The following is a 12,300-nucleotide window of genomic DNA, read 5'->3' as shown; positions in this document are numbered from 1 at the left end:
CTGTTTGGCATCGTCATCCGCCATAAGCGAAAGGATTTGGGACGTTTTGTGGGTTCTTCCGAATGCGTGGTATGCAGAACTTCTCATGTTATCCAAGGACTGAAAACTGAGCTGGAAGCATCTGAGGAGCAAAGATTAGTTCATGTGTTGCTCTATTTGGGAAAAAAAAAAAAGCAAAGCGCCACTGCAGTTAGGAAAAAAAGACAAAAAAAAAAAAAGTCGTTCAATTTGTGTTTTTTAACTTTTCAGGGTATAAGATGTGGAATTCATTTGAATTACTCTTTGGACTCTTTTGTTGCTTAATATGGAACAGCCTTTTCACAATGTACACCATTGGAAGAAGCCAGGATGTTTTCATGTTTAAACATTGTTATGGTTGCAAAGCCAAATATACCCCAGCATAGAAACAGTATCCACTACAGGGAGGGAGCTTTTCCATGAAACAATGTGTCCTGTACCGATACAAAGATGGTTCAAGGAGACCAACAATGACTTTGACACGTTGGCAAGCCCTGCAACTTCCCAGGTCAACCTACCATCTGTGGGAAGTAACAGAGAAGTTCCTTTCCATCCCATCTATAACGTACACATGAAAAGTGTCTGGTACTGACCGTTTCTAACAATCTGCAACCGACTAATTTAGTAGCAGGATTCTTCAGATAACGGTTGGCTTGTGTAGAACTGATTTATTGTATCTATTGGAGAGTCGAGAGAAAAGGTCAGTGTTCTCCAGAACATTTTCCGTCGCTGGAATGAGGAGTTTCAGGACCTGATAGTATTTGTTTGAGGGGAAAAGGTCAGTGGGAAGAAAGCACATGACATGTTTATCCAGGAAATGATTCAGCCAAGATGTTTTTTGTCTGTCAGAGATGCTGAACCCCCCGGCAGTACGCACTAACGACTTTGATGTCAAGCACTTAAAGCTGCACAATGATTTAAATTCACGGCAAAATCCTTTAATGCATGTGTGGTAATAGTTCAGATTATCACTCTCCATCGTAAAGTTAAAGCTATAGAAAGTAACTTTTACAAAAAATTGTATTTTACGTATTTGTTAAACTATGACTATCTTGTGACAGTCATAGAGACGATCAAAAATCAAACTCCTTTGCCTTCTTTATCTGAACAAATGCGCCACTCCCTCAGAAACAACCAATCAGAGTCAGGGGGAAGGTCTTGGCGCAATCAATCACCCTTGTGTACCAGCCGCTCTGTGCTATGCTACAACTTCTCCCCTACCAAAAATCATTGGGGACCAGGCTAGTTAGCATGGTCCCCAATGATGGCGGATAGATGGTTTTCCTGGAACGGTAAGCTTTTTCCCAGTCGTTTGCATATTAAGCAGCGTGTACATGAACATGATTGACAGCACTAAGACCATACTCCTGACCCTGCTTGCTTTTTCACTGGGAGGAGGAGGAGATTTTTTTTTTTTCACAGATTCTCTCTCTTATTGTCAGGACGTCGTGACGTATGCAAGCAAATCTCCTCACATAAACTGGAACATTTGCGTATTAAATTGAACAATAATTTCTCCTCATTGACAAAATGCTCTTGCTCAAATTAATACTTTTCCGCTTTACTTGTGTTTGTGGTGATTTAGTGAGCTTAGAATAAAGTGAAATGATGTCTAAGCGGGTTCAAACCGACTGACATTTCAGCTACTGGCCTCCAGATGGCAGTGTTGTGATGTCGGAAACATTCAGCTGAGCTTGTTCTGGAAATAGATCCAGACTGCAAACCCCACAGCTCAGTAAACAGTACAGATAATTATCATGCACACTGAATGTGTAACATTGTGTGTTGGGGATTTCCTGCTGCACACCATCCCAGTTCAAATCCCTGATTGTGGTCACCTTACATTGGTTTCTTGGTCATTTAGCAGGACTTGCAGTGCCAAAACATTCTCAGTTCATTACGTTGGTTTATCTTAAAGACTTTATTGTAAAAGTGACACATTGATCAACTAAAAGCTACAAAAAAAAAAAAAGAATCCCCAGAAACTGTGCTGACTATACATGCTGCTCTTAGCAGGTCATCAGTTTCCAACAGGGAAAAAGATGTCACCGGAAGCAACATCTGCCTCTTTGAGGGTTTGAATGTGGTTCAACTGTGGCTCCAGTCCTGCAAATGTGGATTTCGATCTCCTGCAAGTCAGCCTCTGCTCTGTGTTTTACGCCAACTATCAGCTGGGGGGCGCTGTTGCTGCCGTGGAGGGGAGAGAATTTCTCTGTTAGGTGTTGAGGTAAAACATCCAAGATGTCAATGCTCTGTTTATTCTGTTCTCATCATGCAAAAAACTACGGAAACATACTTGGAGAACATGAAACTTGTTTTATGTAACTGCTACAGTGAATGCCATTATGTCAACGTTTAGGCTATTCTCGGAAAATTAGGAAAAACACAGTCATACCACGTGTTTACAGTCAGTGGCATTTCTGTGAGGGAAAGTTTGCCTCACAGGGCCTCACAGAGGGGTTTGATTCTGTACTTATACGGAGTAGTTAATACCACTCCGGGTTTTTTTAGGCTTGGAAGAGATTTAAGCAGATGCGCTTTAAAAAAAAAAAAAAAAAAAAGGAAAAGAAAACACACAAGCAGTTTATGCTGTGCCCAGGTAAACATCAGCTCAGGTGATTGAAGTTTTAGTGTCACTCTGCTGCACTATAATTTGCATTGCGCAAAGCTGCTGTCTCAGTAGGTGTTTACTGCAGTTAAGTGTAGTCTCATGGAGGGCGTGTTTCTTTAAACCAGCTCTGCCGGTTAACCTCCTGTCTCTCTGACGCCCTGTGATGCCAACAACAACGACTGGCAATAAAGAGAACTGACCGTGGAAGACAAAGTGCTGAATGAAAAGTGTATTTTTACGGTTTGAATACACTGTTGGGAGGATCAGTGGGCAGGAAAACGTATGAAAGGCCATAACTGTTTTGTGCCTGGCATCGGCTGAAAAGCCCTGACTGTGGGTTTGCTCCAGTCTCTACCTCTCATTTGTTCCTACTCTTTGCTGCAGCAGGGAGTTTCGCATCGAGGTCCGATGCCATACGGTGCCGGACGCCTTTTAGCAAAGAGGCTAGGCATTCCTCCCAGCATGCGAGTTAACCTAACACTTCTCCAGAATAGAAACCCCCCACCCCCTCGCTCTCCCTCACCTCCAATCCAAGTGAAAACTGCTTCTTCTTTTTTCCAGCTGTTTAATCTCCTTCTTGACCCGGTGACATCGACATTCCTGGGGATGAGCATGCTGTCAGCCGCCTGCTTAACTCTTGCAGACATGACTAGCTTAAGCAAACATTTCACTGATTCGACAGGTTAATGTGACCCGGTTATATTCCACGCTGACAAATAGGTTGCCATGTCTGCTAAGGGAATATTTTAAAGAAAACTCTTTTCTTCTGCCTTCCGGTACTTTAAAGTTACTAACATTCATGTAAGTGACTAACGTAGAAGGTGTGAAATGTTTTTTTTTTTTTTTTTTTTTTTTTTTTTTTTTAAGGTCAGATACAGAAATGTATAGAAGTTCAAACATGAGATTCAGTTAAAGCTCAACTCATGTTCACAGAAATGTACTGTAGTCACAAAAGTACAAATCCTTATAGTTAACTCCACCTACCGTAAATGTCTGTCAATTCCCTTTGTTTCCATTTGAAAACTTTGCGAAGTAGCTCAGTTGTTGCCAGCGCTACTTTGGTTTAGCATCAGTTAGCTGATGGGTTCTGTTAAAGCAGCGTTAATTGTGTTGATAGTCAACAGAAGTGTAATGTTTGGGGCTGTAGCTCCAACAACAGTGGTGATTTTTGCATGAGTGTCTCTCTTAGTGAGCAGAGCACCTTCGTCTTTCCCTGATAATTCACAATATTAGATTTAAAAGAATTAAGAGAGCAGAAAAAGACCAGGAGAGATTTTGAGTCTCAATCATTTCATCTCATTGTCTCCATTTAAGATCGCCTTCATGAAAAAGGGGGAAAAGAACATAGACAATGAACTATTTGGTGTAATTTTGCAAACAGAACGAAGAGGCTTAGCAACAGCCACCTCCACCTTGTGACATAATGCAATCTGGGACGATGAGTCATAACGCTCACATCGAAAACCAACCCTATCATCTACATCAACGCTCATGATGGTTAGCATTCCAGCTGTTTAGATTAGAAACGTAACTTCGCTATCATCCTCAGATACTGTTGCTTCTGCTCTGAAGTTTGTCAAATCACGTTTTTTTAAGGGTTTGTTGAGCAACTCTTTTCCTTCCTCTGTCTTTGCAGATATGATTATTATTATTTTTTTTTATTCTTGGAGAACTGATTCATGGCAACGTGAAAGGGTTACACACAGTACAACATTTTTCAACAGTAAACAGAAATTGCATGGAGGAACTGTGGCTGAACTTTGGTTATGTGTCAAATATTTCTCGTCATGACTCCATCTTGTGGCCCCGGGGTGAGTCGCAAAAAGCAGGAAGCCTCCCGGAGAGAAGATAGAGCCTCGAGTGTTCGAAACATGCCGGTGCTTTTTGTTGCCCTGCCTAACGGGGCCATGTCCAACCGGTTATTTTACTATTCATCAGTCAATTGACATGACGGGTCATTAATCCAATTGAATGAACCACAAATTAAATTAAATCCCAGTACACGAGAGCTGTGGTTTTTGGTTTGTAGGAGGTTAAAGTAAATGTGGCCCCGAGTTGGAGGCTCAGGAATAGTTTGCTACGCAAAGGCATGAGGTCATTTAAGTGCAATATTAAAGTAATTTCAACTTGTGACACTTGGGGAAGAAGACATTTTATTTAAATTGTTGTTACTTTAAACCATAATACATTATTCCAGTTTGCATTACATTTGATTTTCTTCAGTCACAACCTGAAACAGAATATTAGATAACTTGTGTCATTTTAATACATTTTTTGCCATCAATGCCAGCGCTCACAGGGATAAATGTCAGATATACAGTTGGAAGCGAATGCATCAGTGTATGTGCCATTTCCTGCGTGTTTTTAATTAATTCATTGTTGAACAGCACTGTGTTCCACTAGCATATCCTAACCTGAACTCCACCATGAGAAAGGTTTGGTGGTTGATGCTGAATATTATGTGTGAAAGCTCAAACATACCTGTGGTGGGACGAGGCGTCCTGGTGAGAGACGTAATCACATCGTGACAGCCTCCATGTCAGCTGAGTTTTTAATTACTCAAAGTTTTCTTTTGGTTTGCCACATCTTTTATTAAACCGCTGCACCGTGTCCTTAACTCACTGTAGATTTAGGTATTAACTATCCATTTTGTCCCTGGTCCTGGGTGAAGTTGGCTAAATGTTTGCAATTACTGATTTGGTTTATTTTTTATCTTATGTCACCCCAATTCAATCAGTTGAGAAAACCAATGAAACAAGCAAAAAAATAAATGAAATGAAAAAATCATTTGCATGCTCCCAGTGATTATTTACCAAAATACAATAATAAGGGTCACTCTAGCTTGATCCTAAATACAAATAAACCAAAAATATTGCCTGTCTACTGAACTGCACTGTGAAACGAGCATCATCTGGCTCCGTTTAAAGAGCCTTAAATCTTTTCTCTACTATTCAGGCAGCAACTTGTGAATGTTCGAGTTACGTCCCTGCAGCACCGAATACGACTTTAAAAGGGCGATAAAAGCATTAGTAATGGCTCCAAGTGGTTTTGTAGATCATTTTAGTGGCTCTTCAGAGATAAACCTTTGCACTCCTCTCATCTGCATCTTCAAGCTTTTCTACTTAAGGCAACAATCTGAGTGACACAACATCAAATGACAGTACAGATAAAAAATAAAAATAAAAAAAAGTTGCAGGTCATAACTATTTGATGTATTCATAACAACATTGTTGCCAAGTGTGAAACTGAAGTTTGGCATTCATTGGTGAAACTGAATGTCCTAAAAGGCAGCAGAAACTGTCGTTTACATACCCGGCATACTTACCAGGAGATGTCAAAAATAGTTGCTCATTACAATAGTCAATCGCAGTGTTTACGCCTCTCGAACTTTTTCACATTTCATTGCAGTGCGAGCGCAGACTTTTAATGTGTTTTATTGGGACAGACCAACACAAAGCAGCGCCATAGTGGTTAAGTGGGAGGAAAATTGATGTTGTCAGAGGGTTGTTGGAGAAAATTCATGAACACAGCAGACAGGACAAGGAGGAAGACGCAGAACCATCCAGTCCATCATCTGAAAATGCAGAGCATGGCACGAGTGCAGCCGCACCAAAACAAGACTGTCTTTAATAATTAATAAGAGAAGTCAAAAGGCCTGTGGTTAATCTGGAGGAGTTGCAGAGATCCGTGGGTTATCTGTTTGGGAAAATATTTTGACTGAATAACTATACGGAACAAAAGTATAAACATCTCACCTTAAATATTGTTGCCATGTGGAGTTAATAACTGTAAATGAGCATTTTCTGATGTTTTATTGTACAAAAGTAATATTTCTCTTGATTTGTGTATAATTTTTAATCCAACTTGCTGTCAGTGGGCTTTACTCAGTGAGTTGTTTTTCTTCTCACTGCATGGGTGGGGCATGTCCAGTGGGTGATCAGACAAAATGAGCAACAATCCTGGGACTGGAGACAATAAAAGGCCACCCCAAAATGTCAAATTTTGTCACAAGTCATGTCGCAAGTTATGTGGGAGCGAGCCATTGGCATGTTGAATGCAGGGATGTCCACCAGAGCAGTAGCTGCACGGCTCAGGGTCCATTATCGGACCATTGGACGTTTAAGAGTTCGTTTCCAACAGACTGGCATCACTGCAAATCGACTCCGTCCTCGTCGGCCACGTGTGACCACTCCAGCACAAGATCGCCACATCCGGCTCGTCCATCTGCGGGATCGGCTAAGACCAGCGACACACACAGCTGATGAGACTATTGGTCTGCACAACAGACGGATCACACTTCAGACTGTCCGTAACCGCCTACGAGAAACCAACTTGTCAATCGGCTGTAATGGCCATGACCGTAATGTTATCAATGCTGTAATTACTGAAAACATATTTTGTGTTTCTCTATATATTGCATAACCCAAATGTTCATAAAACTCTTACATTTGACATGGGGCGTTTATATTTTTGTTCAGTGTATTATCTTTGCACTCCTTAGCATTTGCAGGTTTTTCATGAATATGCGATCAGAATCAGTTGGAGAGGAGATGTGGAAAAAAACTTAGAACTGCACAAAATACGACAAACGAGATTTTCTTTTAGCTGAGAGTAGCATCATGAGACTGGGCATAAAAATGAATTTAGTTCAAGGATATGAATAATCTTTCTTTGCTCCTCACTCTGGAATGATCCACATTAAAGCCTGAGATGTGCAGAAACTGTTGAAGATATTATTGGTTGTTGTTACTTTCCATAAAGGCTCAAGAATACTTTATCATTTCACTTCTGTCATGTCTGATTGTCTGTTTCTATGGTTACCTTCATTTAAGTACCCTGTAAATGAATTATGTTGGACAAACAAACTTGCCAAGCCTCGTCCAGCCTTAGTAATCAGTACTTTATTACATATTTAGAGATAATATGTAGTAGTGTTGAGAAGAAATGGGAAGGAATGCAAGATGAGTGAAGCTTGACCCACACACCTTGTACTGGTTTACTAAAGCTCTGCCTCGTCATCGAGCTGCACGGTAACCCGCCCTGACTTGTTAAATGATTGAGTCAATCTCTGGTCAATGAAAATAACCAAATCCTTAAGATAATGTTCTTCAGGACATGACACGGGGCTGAACGAGAGACGCATGTACGCCTTACGAAATGTTCACTGTCACAAACTAAACGGATAGACTCTTTCAAACTTCCACCAGCTCAGATAGATCAGTCAGGAAGGAGAAGTGGGTGTGATCTGCATTACGCCACCACTCAGCGTCTGTGGATTAGACCACACCTGCCCTCCTGTGAACACCTGGCGCTCAAAGCTGCCTTTGTTCCTGACACGTTGGGTGTTTCCGTTTCCTACTTTCCCTCGATGACACATGAAAACTTGCAACATAAATGTAATCACAGCAGCATTATTGCGTTATATGGTGGAAAAATGACAATTCCATTTTATTTTCTTTATTATTTTGATTAAACCCATTTGAATATTTGATTCCCATTGCTTGTTAAATGCCCCAGAACGCCAATCACAGCTTCCGTAGGCATGCTTTGACCAAATCAGATAATTTGAAGTTAGCTGATTTAAAAAATTATGCTAAACTGATTGCAACAAAAAGCTTTCTGAATACCAGAACCATGGCATATGCACCTAAAACAGTGAAATCTTTGCATAAACCAATAGATTGAAAAGGTGGGGCCAAACATTATCCACATAAAGAAAGTAAAGAGCAGAAGAGGCTCTTTACTTTCCCAGTTAAAGAAATACAGCGTCGGAGATGTTTTTGTGACATTATTCTAAGTAACACCCATGTTCTTTTTTCAGTACTTTTCCATTTTTCTGCAGTGAAAGCTGTATCTGCAGAACACTACCCTCTTCCAAAAAGGATCCATCAAACTTTGTCAGAATATCCCAAATATTAAATTAAATAACTCGGTCTTCAGGGCGGGAGCGTCAAAGAATCTGCAACTCAGATGAATTTTGGTCCTTGGCCGGAGGTGTTAGTCACTTCCTGTTGAGGATTGTGGTGTGAAGTTCTTGAAATATTTTGAAGATTTCATACTTGTCAATAATGTGGCCCAGATGTTGAAGAGGTTTGGTTCTAGCACTGACACCCACACATAACAATGTTGAGCACAAATTATTTCTCTTTATATATGTATTCTTAGTAGAAACAATCACATACCGCCTCATGGTTAACCAGTGTTGTCTAGTAACTCTTTGCATGCTGGAGCTCACATTTCTGAGTGTGTTTAAATAAATATCCTGATGACAATAATGAATGATTTAGTAAGGGACTTCAGGGGCAAAATGTGAGTATTTCACCCCGAGGTGGGTTCTGAGTGACTGCTGGGTGTGAACAGCTTTTACCGTCTTTAATGAACCAATACTGGTAATGCAGGCTACGTCTGTCCTTACTTTAAACCTGACTCTGCCTTTGACTCTGTTTTACATAAAAACATTGTAACTGTAAACTCCAGTCCCAACCTTTAATGGAAACAAATTAAGCTGAGTTTATTTTGCGCTCAGAGTGTCAGGAGGAGCTGCTACGAAGCTAAGTTTTGTATGTGATTAAAGATGAGAAATAAATTAACTCGTGTCATATTCCATCTTCTGCCAACTTGATGGTAAACACAGGGTTAAAAGTGATGGCAGATTCAGAAATAGACTAAAAGGAAGGATTTCCAGATGTGTTTAGCTTTCTGACAACGAAAGCTTGAGAGTTTATCAATGAGAGCAACTGCTTTGGGAATGCAGCCTTTGTAAAATACAGTTTTTGTGAGTAGATACACAAGAAGGACGTAAAATGGATGTTTGGCAACTTGATTATGGTTCCACCAACCTTCACCCACTTGGCAATCCTCACACCATCAATTCCAGGAAAAGAATACAACCCACCTAAAGACTTCAACCCCGTCGCCCAACCAGTCAAATCACCGATTTACTGTTTGCTGGCACATGCAAAAAGCCCCAAGCGCAACACCAGACAACCCCTCCACCAAACCCACCCTTCGTGCCGCCAAGCGGAGCCACAAGATGGCGCCCCACAGAATGTGCTGCTGGTTTTTGGGGATGCACTGTTACAGTGTAAGAAGGTCACAATCACAGAGTTACAGGTCAAGAGGGCACAGTTTCACCTTCACTGTTTGAATGCTGGTAATACAGCTGAGTGGGTTTAGCGTTAAACTGATGTAGAAAGGAAACACGGCACATTTCAGCAAGCGACTTGGTCTGATGAACAGCACTTCAGGAAAAATGGATTCATCTTTTATGACCTTTACTCGGATTTACCTACAAAATTAGAAAGATAAGCTAAAGTACTTTGCATTTAGTGTGAAAGAGGCTCTGATCTGCTCCAAACACGACTACATGAAGGCACCTCTGAGGGAGTTAGGAACTGCAGTGAGATCTTCTGTTATTGTCTATCATTACTCCATCAGCTGAGAATTTCAAACCCCTCAAAGGATTTCTCTGCAATTTCAGGCAAGGCTTGCACAAGGGAAACATAGTCCATCAGCGTCAGACGAGGCTGTCCGCCCAGAACGGCTCTCTGGTGTTTTGGCATCAATCTAAGTTAATAAAAGAGGTCCGAATCCTGCATTGATAACACCTGTTTCCACAATGACTCTCTTGTTTAGTTAGTCACTGTTTGCATTGTTTCATCCTGCGGGTTTCTGACCTCAGCTGTGTGTGTGTGTGTGTGTGTGTGTGTGTGTGTGTGTGTGTGTGTGTGTGTGCGCGTGTGTGTGTGTGTGTGTGTTCTTGTTTCTAGGTGACAGGAGTTACAAAGACTCGATGTTACAGTGCTGAGAAGCTGCCGGGGCAAAGATTAGTCAACCATTTGGGTGTGTCTTTCTTTAAAAAAAAACACTCAGGGCAAACTGTGTGGTCACTTTTTATTTTATTTTAGCCATCTACAGTGCCTTGCTGTAGATTCTGTGCTCTCAGAATCTTAAAGATTTCCACACATTGCAACTACAGATGTAACTTAATTTGAAGGGATTTTACAGACTGATATATAAAGTTTTTGTCCCCTACAAATGTATCAGATGATCTGAGGAAAACATTCAGAACAAAGTTAAAAAGCAGTTTACAAAGAAGTTTCCCAAATCAACCTAACCCACATAAAAAAACTAACTACCCCTAAGCCTGTTGCCCCTTGTCGACCAGGGCAGTTCTTTGATCTGCACCACTGTGGAGAAATTCTAACTTGCTCTTTTTTGTAGGATTGTAAAGTGGACATGTTAGACCAGTGTTTCTCAACCCTGGTCCTCACCGCCCCCCCTGTCCTGCATGTTTTAGGTATTTCCCTTCTGCCTCACACCTGAATTTTATCTCTGGGTGATTAACAGGCTTCTGCAGCACTTGATGGTCATGCAATCATTTGAATCAGCTGTTCTGGAATAGAGGCACATCTAAAACATGCAGAGCAGGGGGGCGGTGAGGAGCATGAGAAACTCTGTGTTAGAGTCTTTATTCTGCCTAGTAGAGTTTGTGGGTCCATTAAATCGTCTGGACCCTGAAGCAGCAAAGCTGGACCAGATCGTCACACCACTACCATGTTTGACCACGACCTTGATGTCTCTTTTTCTGAAATGCTGTATTAGTTTTACTCAGCAGGTTATGAGACACACATCCTAAAAATCTCCAGCTTCGTCAGTCCACAAAATATCGCTCCATAAGTATGAAAGAGGATCATCAAGATGTGGTTTTTGGCAAATACGACACAAGGTTTTGTTCTGTTTTTGTTCAGTAGTGGCTTTAGCCTTGGAGCTCTTCCATGAAGGCCAGTCTTTTTCTTTTTGTTAACACATGAACTCTGACCTCAACTAAAGCATGTGAGGCCAGCAGTGCTTCAGATCTGGTTCTGGGTTCTTTTGTGACCCTCCGGATGAGTCATAGATGCATTCTTGGACTGAGATTCACCACTTTTCCATGTTTTCGCCCTTTGTGGATAATGACTCTAACTGTGGTTCGCTGATTTGGGACATCATAAGAAATGTCCTAATGGACCTTTTTCATAGAGACAGACATCAATGACTTTGTTTCTTATCTGCTCTTGGATTGGTGAGTGATAAGCTGCTTCTTGAGATCTTTTATAAGACTTCCTGTTATCAGGTTTTAATAAAGGGATAAATAAATTCTGCTGTTCATGATTGCATGTTGCTGGCAACGCTTTTAATGACATTTAAATGATCATTTATCTTGGTAGTATTACTTCCCCACATGGGGTGAAGTTGTTGTGGATAGTTTTTTCTAACTTAAAAAACAAAACAGTGGCTTTACAAGACATTATGACCAAGTTTGAGTCTACAGCATAAAAATCCAAAACAACACGTTGAAATATCTTGTCCTAATATGATTAAATATGATATAGTTTGGAGAGAGTGAATATTTGTAAAGCCATGTAACTTTTTTACTAAAACTTGAAGCAGCTGAGTGGCCTTTCCTCCACATCCTAATACTTTCCAGACTCCAACTCTTGACTATTGTTCACCCTTTTCCTGACAGCAGCCTGATTACGTAAGGCAGATTTCCTCAAAAAAAAAAAAGAGAAAAAACTCCACATCCCACCTCCCAAAAAGTGCAGCTGCTGCCATGGAGACTGCACAAACACAAAACTATGTCATGGAAAAACAACGTCGAAGCAAAGTCAGAGAAAATAGACCAACTC

The 12,300-nt window shown here is 40.9% G+C and overlaps 1 long non-coding RNA gene across 1 annotated transcript; it reads right to left on the bottom strand.

Moving 5' to 3' along the window:
• Positions 1-1,920: 1,920 nt before the first annotated feature.
• LOC148161056 (uncharacterized) lies at positions 1,921-4,176 on the bottom strand. The gene is made up of 3 exons (XR_015765070.1): positions 3,614-4,176; positions 3,153-3,229; positions 1,921-2,205 (listed from the first exon to the last, which is right to left on the bottom strand). It is a non-coding gene; the product is annotated as an uncharacterized LOC148161056 (long non-coding RNA).
• Between the last annotated feature and the right edge of the window lie 8,124 nt (positions 4,177-12,300).

The sequence above is a fragment of the Poecilia mexicana genome, unplaced genomic scaffold (genome assembly GCF_051168715.1).
Source record: "Poecilia mexicana isolate PSO_F unplaced genomic scaffold, ASM5116871v1 scaffold_1, whole genome shotgun sequence".
NCBI lineage: Eukaryota > Metazoa > Chordata > Actinopteri > Cyprinodontiformes > Poeciliidae > Poecilia > Poecilia mexicana.
This window is presented reverse-complemented; position numbering and strand designations above follow the sequence as displayed.